The 12,045-nt window shown below is 44.3% G+C and overlaps 1 long non-coding RNA gene across 1 annotated transcript in view; it reads left to right on the top strand.

Annotated features, from left to right (window-relative positions):
- The window catches only part of LOC113633425 (uncharacterized), an 81,291-nt gene that overhangs the window by 68,074 nt on the left and 1,172 nt on the right, over positions 1 to 12,045 (top strand). The window contains exon 9 of the long non-coding RNA XR_003438195.1: positions 4,653 to 4,758. This is a non-coding gene — a long non-coding RNA (uncharacterized LOC113633425). The remainder of the gene's footprint in view (positions 1 to 4,652; positions 4,759 to 12,045) is intronic.

Raw genomic sequence — 12,045 nt, forward strand, 5'->3', positions numbered from 1 at the left:
TGTGTGTGTGTGTGTGTGTGTGTGTGTGTGTGTGTGTGTGTGTGTGTAAACGTAAAGAGCTGAGTCAACAACAGATTATGGCTTTGGAAGGCCAGGCCAATCACAGAGTTCTGTGAGCACTGCTGTGTGTGAGCCTGGAGGAGAGATGCTCCTCCAGACATTCCCTCGCCTGAGGAAATACCGTCACGGCAGCAAGTTCCTGTGGCCTGAGCATGACCAGGGGTGGACGGGGCTGCTCGGGGCTGCCAGAGTGCCTGGTAGAGGACAATTTTTTGGGCAGAGACTCCATGTTGCACAGCATGGGGCTTTTCAAAATATAGGCACGATTTTCCAGCTTATTGGAGTTCCTGACTTATCTTGTAGCTGGGGGGTTGGGAGGAGACTATCTATTGAGGAAGGCATGCATTATTGAGATAAATGGAAACAGGGATCTGAGGTGGTTGGTTTCAAAACAAAATTAAATGTGATCTAATCTTTCTTGTGCCCCCAAATGGGCAAATCAGTCAGGGCTCTTCACACAAACTCTATCTATCTATCTATCTATCTATCTACCTACCTACCTATCATCTATCTATCTATGTATCAATCTATCTTCTATCTATCTATCTATCTATCTATCATCTATCTATCTATCTATCTATCTATCTATCTATCTATCTATCTTATCTATCTGGTCTATCTGTAGGAAATTATACCAATAGGAAGGGAGAGAGACAGAGAAAGAGGGAGAATTTATCTTCTAGAATTGGTTCATGGGATTATGGGGGCTGCCAAGCCCCAAATCTGCAGGACTGGCAGGAAGTCTGGAAATTTAGGTGAAAGTTGTTGTTGTAATTTTGAGTCCAGATCTGTAGGGCAGGCCAACAATCTAGAAACTCAGGGAGGACTTCTATGTGACAATCTTTCAGGCAGAATTCCTTCTTCCTTGGGAATCCTCAGTTTTTGCTCTTAAGGCCTTTAAATGGTTGGATGAGGCCTACTCACATTAGGGAGGATAATCTACTTTACATAAAATCAGCTAATTGTAAACATTAGTATATCTACAAAACATCTTCACAGTAATATCTAGACTAGTATTTGACCAAACAACAGGGCATCTATAGTCTAACCAAGTTGAACTATATAATTAACCATCACACTGGGGAAACAGGACAGGCCGGCCATTTACCAAAGAAACTTCCAACTTGGTAATGGAATAGTAAATGTATCACAAAACGAAGTATGCAAAGTAGTATGTGGTATGTGTCATAAAAGGGATGCAAACTAAGTGATATAGGGGTTCTGAGGAGTGGCAGTTAGCAGAAACCTGGGGGTGACCAGACAAGGACATTTTGGATAGAAGCAAAGGCCAGAACAGTTTCAGAGGAAAGTCTCAGAGGAAAGCATTGAATTGACATAGCAGAGCATAGCATGAGGCATGTAGGAAAGCACTAGAAGACTGGAACAGACTGGACACTGAGACTTAAATGGAAAGAGAGGGGGGCTGGTGGGAGTTTCTGAACACGGGAGTGCTTTTGTGTACAGTTACAGGGGGTTAAGTGTGTCATGGAAGGTTTGATTTTTTTAATATGTTGGAAATGTGATTAGAAATTGTGCTCCAGGAAGACTACTATAATAAAGGTTTTCTGGATAAATGTGACAGAAAGTGATTCAGGATAAACAGTTGGGAGGCTCATAGTTATTATGCAGTGAAGGATGGAAATGAGGGTTGAAGCTGTAGAAGTTAAATTAAGGGGTCATGTTTTAAAGATGTTACAGAAGTCAATCTATAGGACATGCCAGTTAACTGAGGGTAAAGCAAACAGGAATGGGAAGAGTAAAGGCAGATATTAATACTTCCAGACAATATGAATGAAAAAGTCAGGGTAATACTGACAGGACTAGAGAATTCAGGAAGAGAAACTGGTATGGAAGACAAGGTAATGATTTCATCTTTAGACATCTTGAGTTTGACATGCTGGAGGGACAATCTGGTGAAATGCTTTAGGACCCAGTTGTAAACATGGTCTGGAACTCAGGAAGGAGGTCAGGATTAGAAATATATGTTTGTTTCTAACGATTGTCTAGGTTAAGGTATGTCTGTGATACTCCCATGCTGGAGTCTTTGCCCTTCCAGGCAAATATCACTTCGTATTTACAAGGACAATACCATAGAGTGGTTAAAAGTTTTTCTTTTGGCTTCAGCGGGGTCCTACCCAGTTATTTACAGACTCTGTAAACATTGGGGGTGTTACTGAGCCTCCTTCTGCCTTGGTTTCTTTATCTGTAAGTTGGGAACCATAACATCAGATGGTTGTATTTGCTAAGTTAATACGCATGAAATACCTGGCTGGGCTACTGTTACACTCCTGGGACTCTTAACAGAGGTGGCTTTCCTCCTGTGGCTCAGATCCTCAGCTGTGGATTCCAGGACATCCTCCCTCTCCTGCCCACCCCAAATCTCACGTGAAACTCTTTTTCCTCTGCCAGTATGAGGTGCATTCACCTGGAGTGGTGAGCAAGTGCAATCCTTACCTGTCTGTCTATGGGGATTCCTCTTTATTCTCCTCTATATCTTGAGAGATGATGTGAAGGTTGGGTTGTACCCTTAGCCTGAGGATGTGTGTCTCTAGTTTAGGTCCACTTACATAGACAGAAAAGAAGTTGTCTTTATCTGTTCCCTGGAAGAAGAAAAATCAGTCCTTAATCAGGCAAATGTACTTGTGTAGAGATGATGGGTGAAGCTGCAGAAGTGGATGGCATTGCCACTGGAGTGGGTGTAGAAAGAGAAGAGCCTCTAGAACAGAACCTTGGTGGATATCATCACTTTTGAGTCTTGGAGAAGAAAAACTTGCTATAGTTATCACTAATAAGACAACCATAATTAATAGCAAGAGCCTTATTTCTTTTGTTCACCACTGTATCCCCAGCATTTATTCATTCAACAAATACTTATTGATATCTATGACATATAAACCACTATAATAGGCATTGTACACACAGCAGTGAACAAATTAGGCAAACAATTTTGGCTTTCACGGAGCTTAGACTGTAGTAGGCACTTTAAAAAATACTTGTTAAATGAATGAATAAATATTTGAACAAGAAGCATGTCTGCAGAAAGGGGGCCTCTAGTATGTGCAAGCACTGCATTTGGTAGGCACTGGGAAGTCTGTAAAGGAATAAAGATGGAGGTGATTCTTGGAGGATGGACAGGATTTAGAGGAATGGAAAGAAGGGCGAATGTTCGGAAGACGGATGCAGGGAAAGTGCAGAGATGGGTATTTGCATAATGTCTTTAATGAGTAAGAAGACAGTGGCTGGCAAGTTTGGGGGAGCATTCAGCTCCCCACAGGAGTGGAGAGGCAGAGAGTAGAGATAATGAGGTCAAAGAACTTGACCTCAAGGTCAAGAACTTGTTGCAAAATAAAGAGCATGAGGTTCCTATTCTGAGCTGGAGCCTTCAACCATCATCTCCAAGTCAACAAATTTGACCATTACAGCATTTGCTGGTCAGTAAGAAGAGGAAACTAACATCTGTTAAACTTCTACCAAGTGCCAAACATTAGATCAGAAGCTATGCGTATATGGGACTTAAATGAATTTATCTCCACAACATTCATGTGCACAACCATCCTATTTCTTTTCTTATTAAATCAGGTTATACATGGATTGGCTCAGACCAGCCAGGGTTGGTGAGAAATTGAATTTCCGTTTTTGCTGGAGAGGAATAGGCTTCGGCTCCCTTGTGGGGCGGGGCAGGGGAAGCGCCGTAGCCTCAGGATCTGCCCAAGCCAGGAGCCTTAAAAAAGGGTTTCTGGTGTTTGATCCACTGTTACTAAGACGTTTCTTTTGTGTCTCCTCTCTGCATCAGGTTAGGGCCTGGACCATTGCTCCTGCCTCCCAGCCTTGAGGGGTTTGATGTCAAGTCCCCACTCATCCACTGGGGACCTCTGATAGGGCCTCTGCCATCATTAGGAGCAGGTTTCTGGCTCTCCTCCTGGCCCCAGTCTTCTCAGTACCTGGAGTGGCACACTCGCTTCCTCATCAAAGCACCTGCTCCCCCGTCTCTCGTCCATAACTGCCCTCCAGGCATCCGCTCCTCCCATACTCTCCTGTGGGGAGGTTGTCTTCAGAACAGCTCATGCCATCAAAGAAAAAGTTCTTTCCCTCTGTGGCCAAGAAGTCTAAGACACAGGCCTATTCTGCCAGGACATGGGAGGAGGAGGGAAGAGGGGAAAAAAGAAAAAAAAATCAGTTCTTCATTTTCTGGCATTTCCTAGAGAAGCAAGAATAATACAAAAATTAATATGCCAGGGCTTCCCTGGTGGCACAGTGGTCGAGAGTCCGCCTGCCAATGCAGGGGACGCAGGTTCGTGTCCCGGTCCGGGAGGATCCCACGTGCCGCGGAGCGGCTGGGCCCATGAGCCATGGCCGCTGAGCCTGCGCATCCGGAGCCTGTGCTCCGCAACGGGAGAGGCCACAACAGTGAGAGGCCCGCGTACCGCAAAAAACAAAAACAAACAAACAAAAATTAATAGGCCAGTGTATTATCTTGCCGTGTGCATTATCTCCTCTAATCCTCCAAATCAGAGCATGAGATAGGTACTGTTACTACGATTTTATGGAAGAATTAATTCATTCAATAAGTATTTATTCTCTCTGCCTTACAGTGTCCCAGGCTCTGGAGAACAACAACAACAACAAAAAACCCAGCAACAAGAAAAAACAGTGAATAAGACAGAAAAAAATCCAGATGAAGACACGAAGTCCCTGAAAGTAAATACTGTGCTTGAGATCTCATAATCCATAAGTGGAAAAGCTACCATGAGCCCAGGACTATTTCTCCAGAGTCCACACCATTGTATGCTGCTTTTGCAGTATGAGCTATTCTGCAGAAAACTGCTTGGGCTTTTCACAGACTTCTTGGGAGAATAAAATGTGACATCACAAGCAGTGATAATAATAGTACTTATCATGTAGTGATTGCCTACCGTGTAGCAGGCAATGGACGAGATTGCCAGCAGTATCTCATTTAATCCTCACAAGAAGCCCACATTCTCACTTTTCATGGTTCAAGGAAACTGAAAATTAACAGCACGTTTCTTGCCAAGATCACTGGGCCAGCATGTGAGCGAGCAGAACTTCAATCTAAACATCATTATTCCAATCTGGGGTGCTAAAGGGTACTGTCCCTCATCCTGATTGCCTGGGGTCTTGTTAAGTTGAAAGTCCTCTTTTCTCCCATCTTGGTTCTGCCTCCGGCTGGGAAACCTGTGCTGGGTCGGGTATGGATAGTCAGTTTCTCATTCTTGTTCCTCAGTTACGAACATCTACTGTCTTGGGTTTCTGCAGGTTTGGTTATAGAGGTCAGAGAGGACAGGCAAGGCTCCGGGAAAGTCTTACGACTTGATCCGTTTTGTGGACAGTGAATGTCCAGCATTAATTCTTTATCCCAAGGGTCCCTGCAGCCGTTTCTTGTGGGTCCCCCACTCTGGACTAGGCTTCTGGAGGCCCCTTTGGGTAGCCCAGACTCTATTTAGACTTCTCAGACATAATTGAGGGGCTGGTCCCTGCAGCCTTTAAACTCTGAAGAATACACGTTTCACTCTCTAAGTGGTTCTTATGAAGCCCCACATTATCTGGCTTAATGTGGCAAAGTGCAGGATCACCTCCATGTCTTCTGCCCTGGATGGGTGACCCAGAGGGAAGGGAAGAAACCTGACCCAAAGTCGTCCTCACTGACTGCCTCTGCAAAGGCTCAGTGAATTTCTTAGTGTCTTTTACACAGCCTGAATCTGGAGGGTGGGCTAAGGTGGCAGGAGTATCCCAGTGGGACCTGCACAGATTGTGAGACTATTTGGAACCTCTGCTGAAAACACAAGAAAAGTGTCATTTCATATCCAGTTTGTATTGGTCCCAGAAGCTGCTTAAGGATGCATAAGATCATAGGCTTTGGAATCAAATTGCCCAGGTTTGCATCTTTATTCTTTTCCTTACTAGCTATATGAAGTGAGGTAATTACTAACCTCTACGTATTTCTATTTTCTCTGCATCTCCATCTATAAGACAGGGATTCTAGCTACCAACCTCATAAGGCTGTTGGAAGAATATAGGAGGCAAATACGTGTTAACTGAAGCACAGCACCGGCCACGTGGCTAACGTCCCCAAACTGAGCTGTTATTATTCTCACCACGTTGTCCTGTACATCAATTTCTGAGACAGATTGAAGGTAAACACTTCTGAGTGTAGAGCACAGGCTTTTGTAAAACCAAAACTCAAGAGGCAGATATAAGAGATAAAATACATATGACTTCTTTTAGAACTATGGCTTAATTGGATTTAGGGCTGCCATGATTTCTTTTCCCTTTCCAGAAAGGGAGTTTGCTGCCTAGTTTGGGCTGCTGCTGCTGTATTTCTTCCAGTGTGGTTGTTACTATTTTCAAGTTGATCAGAAGCAATGTGCCGTGGTAATTAAGACAGAAGACACCGGGGCAGTCAGACTTGGCCTCTGATCTCTGCTCTGACACTTAATAGCTACTATGACATTTTGCAAGTTACTTAATTTCCTCATCTGAAAAATGAAAACAATACTTGTGCTTACTTCATAAAGTTGTTGTGAGGATGAAATAAGATAATGTAGGTAAAGAGCCTGGCACAAAGGTGGGCTCAAAAAATGGTAGCCATGGTATGGTACCTGGTGCTAGAGTTTGGTTTTTGATCATGGATTAGAAGCAAAATGTCTTTTGACTTTTGTTGTCAACAGATCTAAATTGTTAGAACTAATCTCCCCAAAGTAGGTTGGATCTGCTACAGAAAAATTTGAACATATTAGACTATGAACACACAATCTCAAAAGCTGACATCATGATTGGTGCTGCTGGAGAAGGGTCTGGTTGACTTATTGAGAAAGGCTCAGGTTTCATCTAAATCCCTAAAAATAGTGCTAGAAACAGGGACGGACCATGGGGGTCCAAGACCCCTCACTGGGAGGTGGAGAGCTCTCTGCTTTCCTCTCAGACTTTGCCAAATGTTTCTTCCACCTTGTCTTCAAAGTATGAGCCTGTTGGTCTCAAAGTCATTCCAGAAGGCCCTTCCCTCAGTCCAAATCCTTGGAATTTATCTGACCATTGGTTTAATCCAGTTCGGGTTAGGATAGGCATTTTGTGTCTATCCTTAGCTATGCTCAGTTCTTTTTACCATCTCTTCCTCTTCAGAATATAAGGGAACGGCTTTGGGGACAGATGTAATGAGCCAGGCTCTGACTCTCTCTGCTCCACTCTGTTCTGAAGAGGTTCTGCCTAGGCTGCTTTCCTCAGAGAACGCCATCTAGGGTAGGTGTCATCAAGGCTTGTTAAATCCCAATATGCACTAATCTTATCTGCTTTCTAGCAATATTTTCTTCCCTCCTCACCCTGTAGTTTCTAATCTGGGCTGGTCATGCCTGAGTGGTTTACCCAGAGGACACAACGATCAAATTGTTTCCTAACGCAGGTTCGTGTGCCCAGTGCACAACGAGGCCATAGAAACCAAAATGTCGAAGTTTGGAGCAGAGAAAAGTTTATTGCAGGCCCAAGCAAGGAGATCGGGTGGTTCTTTCCCCACACCCCACCAGACCCTGGCAGTAGTTTTTTTTTTTTTTTTTTAAATATTTATTTAGTTAGTTAGTTAGTTGAGGCACACGGGATCTTTCGTTGTGGCACACAGGCTCTTTGTTGCAGTGCGCAGGCTTCTTTCTACTTGTGGCACGCGAGCTCTAGAGCACATGGGCTCATCAGTTGCGGCGAGAGGGCTCTCTAGTTGTGGTGTGCGGGCTCAGTAGTTGCAGCATGCGGGCTTTAGTTGCCCTGCGGCATGTAGGATCTCAAGTCCCTGACCAGGGATCGAACTGGTGTCCCCTGCGTTGCAGGATGGATTCTTAACCACTGGACCACCAGGGAAGTCCCCTGGTGGTGGGAAAAACTCAGGAAGTATGTATGAGATACTATTATCTGAGTTCTTCAGAGAGGAGCTAGAGCAGAGGGTATGGGGGAGGGCTCTAACCCGAGAAGGCCCCATCGGTCCTACTTGGTTACAGTATGGCCCCGCTGATTGGGTCGATTGGGTTCCTGTAGATCTTCCTTCTGGTAGTGCACTTTGAGCTGGTATTCCTTCTTGTTGGTGATCCCTCCCCCAGGCCCCAGCGTCCTGGTTGTCCAAGGACCACACCCCCACCCAGGGCTTCTTGATGCTGCTGCTGCTTGGGGGACTGCCATTCTCTTTTTCACGAGTTGTCTTCCTCATGTGCTTATCTTCAGATAAAGATTATTAAAACAATTAGGAGCTCAGAGTTTTATAATTTTTTTAGAGAGAGAAGTAGAGAAAAAGAAAGAGGGAGAGACAGACAGGGACAGAGCAACTTCTCTATGACAAGAGGTCTTCTTGTAACATCAGACTCATCCGTAGAGCTTTTAAAGACACATGCCTGGCCCCGTCTCAGATTTTCTTTACCAGATTTTTTTCTGGGCACCCATTTAAGTTTGTTGACTATGCATATTTGTTGATACCAGTCTTTCCACTTGTGTCGTTTCCCTCTCTGGATCCTCTGAGAGGTATGAAAGAGGCAGTGAGGTGGACTCAGCCACAGATGAAAGTTAGACAGGAGAGTGGATGAAGAAAGGACAAATAAGCAAGGATATTGAGTGTGTGGACAAGGGGGTGATTGAAAGACATAGAATTAATAAAGATGGGAGAGTTATTGAAGATCCTGGTGAGGTCTCAGAACGGGTATAGTGAAGCTGGTTGTGCAGGTCACTGGAAGGAGAGGAGGATGTCATCAGAGTGTGACATTTTTCCGAATTAGGATTTCAGAGGGGAAAAATGCAAAGACAGGACAATCACTTAGGTATGCAATAATCAATATAAATGAGCCTCTGGTAATCTGAAAATGGAATGATTTCTCAATCACCCCAGGCTTTAGTTCAGTCCTTACTTTCCCTCTTGGTTGCATTACAGTCTCTACTTAACCTCTGGTTCCCTTATTTTGGTGTCTCCAGTTTATAGCTTTTCCCATGTCCCTTCAACTATTGACAGAACTTGGACTCTCTGGCTTTGAACCTCGAAGATAGATTTCTATCCTTCTATTGGTATTTCCTACTGCTGGCTGCTCCAGGGAACCACCTAAATGAATCTCTGGCCCTTACACTACATATCAACACTGATTCCTTACCTGGGTCTACCTTGGCCTTTGCAAACAGTATTGGGTACCAGGTTTCTTGCCTCAGTCCAGTGCTTTTCTTCCCACACACACACTGCCATGCTCCCCTACATACTTGAGAGCCTGGCTTTCTGTTTGTGACCAAGGACCCAGTTTCACCCTCTGGTCATGCACCCTTTAGAGCTCTCTCTTTGGGTTCCACTGACTCTCCCAGATCTTGTCATGAGTAGTGATGTGACAGCACTATGGGGGTGACCTGTCTGTTGCTGCTTTTTCTTAGCTTTTCTCTAGTTAAATAGCCCTATTTGAGCTCAGCTCTTGAAATATTTCTGAGAATTTTCTCTTGCTTAACTTGTTTGAGATCAGTCAACTCAACTGATGTTCCTCATTCTGAAAGTGATCAATAAATGACTCAGGAAGCCACAGAAAAGACATTTAGTGTGGAGGCAGAAGATACATCCTCATGTGATACTGGTGCTGATTTGGGTAATTTTGCAGTGACTTGAGTCAGAACGAGAGTGTGCTGTGCTTTAGAACATGAACAAGGTGACAAGAAATAAGGTTAGCTGGGGCTTCCCTGGTGGCGCAGTGGTTGGGAGTCCACCTGCCAATGCAGGGGACGCGGGGTCGTGCCCCGGTCCGGGAGGATCCTGCATGCCGTGGAGCAGCTGGGCCCGTGAGCCATGGCCGCTGGACCTGCGTGTCCGGAGCCTGTGCTCTGCAGTGGGAGAGGCCATGGCAGTGAGAGGCCCGCATACCGCAAAAAAAAAAAAAAGAAAAGAAATAAGGTTAGCTGCTTTCAGGAGTCACTGGCACTCAGTCTATATTTGGAATCCAGGAACTTTTAGTGAAAAATGGTATTTCTTACCAGGCTCCATGCAACCTTACACTTAACCAACCCTGTCGTTAGACGTTAGTAAAAAGACAAAGATTTCTACCACAAACACATCTTCCTGGAGATCTAGGGTAATGGTAACAAGATGGCAACAACAAGGGATACACTTTGTTAAACTTCTGTTGTTTTATTGTTTAATTTACTTTAGACCTATGTGAGATGCTACTAACTAAGGCACTTGTAAATAACTAGAGTGGTAGAAAGAACACAATCTTGAATGAGGCAGATTTGATTTTGAATTAGAGCCCGCCCCTATGCACTATGTCATCGGGACAAGTTCTTACTGTCTCTGAGCCTCTGTCTCCTCACTGGTAAAGTGGAGGTATAGTACCTGCCTTCCCCAGCTGGCAAAGTGCCTACCACATAGGAGATACTCGTGGATGCTACGGATTGGCTATTCAACATCCACTCCAAACGCCCTACACGGTACCCCCTCATTTCAGAGGCCGGAAAGCTGAAAAGGAAATGTCTCAGACTCTCTTGCAGCTAAAGTTCTGGATTTGATTTCAGTTCCGTCAACTACATGCACCCAAACAAGACTTGAATATGAATCAGGGTTAAGGAGAGAGAGAGAGATTGCAGGAGGTAAAGCGTCCGTTTTGCTGACACAGACTGTGACAGAGGCAAGGTGCGAAGGAGTGGCTTTCGGCAGCAACAGTGTCCACTTTCCTTATTATGGGGATTCTGGGGGCTGGGAGTTGTTCCTGGAAGTTCAGTCTAGAGTTTGCTCCCCTAGCCCTTCCAGTAATTGCGGAAGCCCCTGAATACCTGATATAAATCTCTTTACGCTGAAATTGGTAATAGCAGTTTCTGCTACCTAAAACTGTAACTGAAACAAAACTGAGTGAATGGTAGCCAAACAGCAGCTAGGCCCCCTCCTTACAATGACATATACACTGAGCTATATGTAGGTTCTATATAGGTTGTAGGAAATGCAACAAGGAATGGGGCACAGTCCCCCTTCCTAGGGAGCTTATTGTTTTGTGGAAGAGACACACTTGCAAGTGAATACACTTTAAGATGATCTAAGCACCGTGTTATCACCAAACTGCTTTGAGAACCGAAGGATGCGGTAAATAGCAGTGGCTTGATGGGCTGCATCAGAGGGATAGCATTTTATAGCATTGGGAATAAATGCTATAACAAAAATGGGCAGAAGACCTAAATAGACATTTCTCCAAAGAAGACACACAGACTGCCAACAAACACATGAAAGAATGCTCAACATCACTAATCATTAGAGAAACGCAAATCAAAACTACAATGAGATATCGTCTCACACCAGTCAGGATGGCCATCATCAAAAAATCTACAAACAATAAATGCTGGAGAGGGTATGGAGAGAAGGGAACACTTGCACTGCTGGTGGGAATGTGAATTGGTACAGCCACTATGGAGAACAGTATGGAGGTTCCTTACAAAACTAAAAATAGAACTATCATATGACCCAGCAATCCCACTGCTGGGCATATACCCTGAGAAAACCATAATTCAAAAAGAGTCATGTACCAAAATGTTCATTGCAGCTCTATTTACAATAGCCCAGAGATGGAAACAATCTATGTGTCCATCATCAGATGAATGGATAAAGAAGATGTGGCACATATATACAATGGAATATTACTCAGCCATGAAAAGAAACGAAATTGAGCTATTTTTAATGAGGTGGATAGACCTAGAGTCTGTCACACAGAGTGAAGTAAGTCAGAAAGAGAAAGAGAAATACCATATGCTAACACATATATATGGAATTTAAGAAAAAAAAACGTCATGAAGAACCTAGGGGTAAGACGGGAATAAAGACACAGACCTACTAGAGAATGGACTTGAGGATATGGGGAGGGGGAAGGGTAAGCTGTGATAAAGTGAGAGAGTGGCATGGACTACCAAACGTAAAATAGATAGCTAGTGGGAAGCAGCTGCATAGCACAGGGAGATCAGCTCGGTGCTTTGTGACCACCTGGAGGGGTGGGA

This window comes from Aethalodelphis obliquidens, unplaced genomic scaffold (assembly GCF_003676395.1).
Source record: "Aethalodelphis obliquidens isolate GAN/ISIS:26980383/991018 unplaced genomic scaffold, ASM367639v1 scaffold39, whole genome shotgun sequence".
Taxonomy (NCBI): Eukaryota; Metazoa; Chordata; class Mammalia; order Artiodactyla; family Delphinidae; genus Aethalodelphis; species Aethalodelphis obliquidens.